Genomic DNA, 2,798 nt, shown 5'->3' with positions numbered 1-2,798 from the left:
TTGTGTCATTTTTGTGTTGCTAGTCAGATAAAAAATCAAACATTAATTATATCACTATCTAATGACACCAGGAGTATTTAGTATTCAGCATATTGTGTTGGTATTAAATAAGTGTAGAAGATGAAAACAAAAGAGTCTTTATCATACTGAACATGAATATTCTCTGAAGTTTTTTACATCATTTTTTTTTCAGTACTATGACTAATATAAACTGCATATAAACTGCTGACCCATGCTTGAATTTCTAATGCTATATGTCTGTAATCTTTATTGGACAAAAACATCATAAATTTTGAGGGTGTCAAATCAATAGTTTATGTGCTTGTAACTAAGGTGAGCTGTCATTTTGAATTCTGGAATTTTTCTTCAATTTTAGACAAAATATCTGCATTTTTCACATGAAAGGTTTCCTTTGTCCAAGTTTATTTCATTCTAGAATTGAGAATGGAAAAGGGGAATGTGTCAAAGAGACAACAACTTGACGAGAAAGCAGAAAACAGCCCAAGGCTACCAAAGGGTCTTAAACGCAATGAGAAAATCCCGCACCCAAAGGCGAGCTTCAGCTGGCCCCTAAACAATAATGTATACTAGTTCAGCAAAATCAGCAGCATGCTAAACTCTGAAACATATAATTGAACCAAAATTTAAAAAAAACCACAAGACTAACAAAGGTGGGGTGGTTTAACATGTTTTGTGAGATCTCAACCCTACCCCTATACCTTTAGCTAATGTGGATTAAAAAACACACAGCAATACGCACAATAAAACTCAGTTTAAAAGAACATGAGTCCTATGTTAGAATAGGTAACTGAAGAATGTAAGCAAAATGACAATGATCGACATAAATTAACAAAGGACTACTAGCAGTTACTGACATGCCAGCTCCAGACCTCCATTAAACTTATCGAAAGATTATGTCTTCATCATAACCCATTCTCAATTGCATGAAAAGCCTAAAAATGTGTGGTGTTTGTGTTTGACATCAGAAGTGTACCTATTACGTCATGATGTAAGGAAGCCAAAATGAGAAAAAAAAATTTACTGAATTTTCTAATTGTGAGAAATTTAAGATGAAAACTTGACTGTAATAGATTTTTTGATTATTTTGCAATATATTCCAGATAACCGTATTGTATTGCTTATAAGCTTGACCAACATAAAACTAGGTTTTGACAATTACTCCTCATTTGTCATGACGACTTAACAGTGTACACGTCATTTGGTCTTGCTAACCTCAACGTCATATCGTCTCTGGTGGAGAGTTGTCTCATTGGCAATCATACCATATCTACTGTACTTATTTTTATATTGAAAAAATATTAAATTAATAGTTGCAATCTGTTGTCTGGATGATTCCTTGAGGTATTTCTGTTAGAATTTGATAGAACTAAAGTTGTTGAAAGTCGAAAAGGGTTGAAGCCTGCTGATTTTTATTTAAGTAAAAGTCAGAGGTCACAGTTGATATGGATAGCTGTACATAGTATGACATTCTGCAAATCTTGATCCTAGATAAAATCTCTTAAATATGGCTTATTTTTATTGGGCATTACTATAAATTATTAGATCCATAAAATTACTCCCCTTAGAAAGTTTTGCTGCTAAGTTATATACAAAAATTTGGGGGTGACAAAACTTTACACTTCAGTCGAGATGGATTACTTTTTTTAGCAAAGAAAGTCAATCCCTTTTGGCATGACATCCTTGTTAATTTTTCCAAGTTGCAAAATAAGTTTAAAGCTGAAAACTATACTGATATTCTGTTCCAGTCCATATGCCTAAAACCAAACATCAAAATAGGTGGCAAGATGATTTTGAAATTCAAATATATTGAAAATTGTGTATTCTTTATTAATGATCTGGTGTCTGATAATAATACATTATTCTCATATGGAAGAATTTAAAAAAAAGTATAATATCAATACTAATTTTGTAGAGTTTCATGGTATAATAAGTGCAATTCCAAATAGATGGAAAAGTATGATAGAAGATAGTTCTAAATTGAATAATATTGAAAATAAATTGGTAGATAAAGTTAAAAAGGAACCAAAATCTATAAATTATTTTTGGAAGATAATAAAGTATTAGCTTTATCTTCCCGTAATAAATGGGAAATAGATTAGAATAAGCAGATTGAAGGTTGGAATACAATTACTCTATGCCTTTTATTATAACCAGAAATTCATTTTACAAAATTTTCATTTTAAGTTTGTTCATAGGATTCTACCATGTAATTCATTTTTATTAAAATGTAAATTAAAAGAAACTGAACTATGTACATTTTGTTCAGAAATCAGAGAAAATTTTTTTCATATTTTTTGGGAATGTAATGTTATACAAAATTTCTGGCTATCCATTTTAGACTGGATTAGAAATTATGATAATTGCTTGCCTTTCAGCGCAAAATAAAGTCACTTAAGGTGTGTCTGAGGATTTTGTCAACAGTAAAACACTAAATAATATTTTGTAGTTATTTAAATACTATATACAAATGTAGATGTAAGAACATATTGCCCACAAAATATGGTAGGATAGAATATCTAAAATACTGGATTAATATAGAAAAATACTCAGTATGTTTTTTAACCCCTGCCCAAAAAGTAATAAAAATGGATCAGAAGTGGCAATTGTTAGAAGCAGCTTTTAATTAACAAAATCAATTGTAATATGCATATCTTATTATATCATTATGACTTGATCGATCTGACAAGTTTTAATTAAATTTTATAATTTGTGTCTAATAGTACTGTAGTATGTAATTATACCCCACGCAACGAGTTGCGGAGGGTATAATGTTTTTG

The sequence above is a fragment of the Mytilus californianus genome, unplaced genomic scaffold (genome assembly GCF_021869535.1).
Source record: "Mytilus californianus isolate M0D057914Y unplaced genomic scaffold, xbMytCali1.0.p SCAF_3, whole genome shotgun sequence".
Lineage (NCBI taxonomy): Eukaryota > Metazoa > Mollusca > Bivalvia > Mytilida > Mytilidae > Mytilus > Mytilus californianus.
This window is presented reverse-complemented; position numbering follows the sequence as displayed.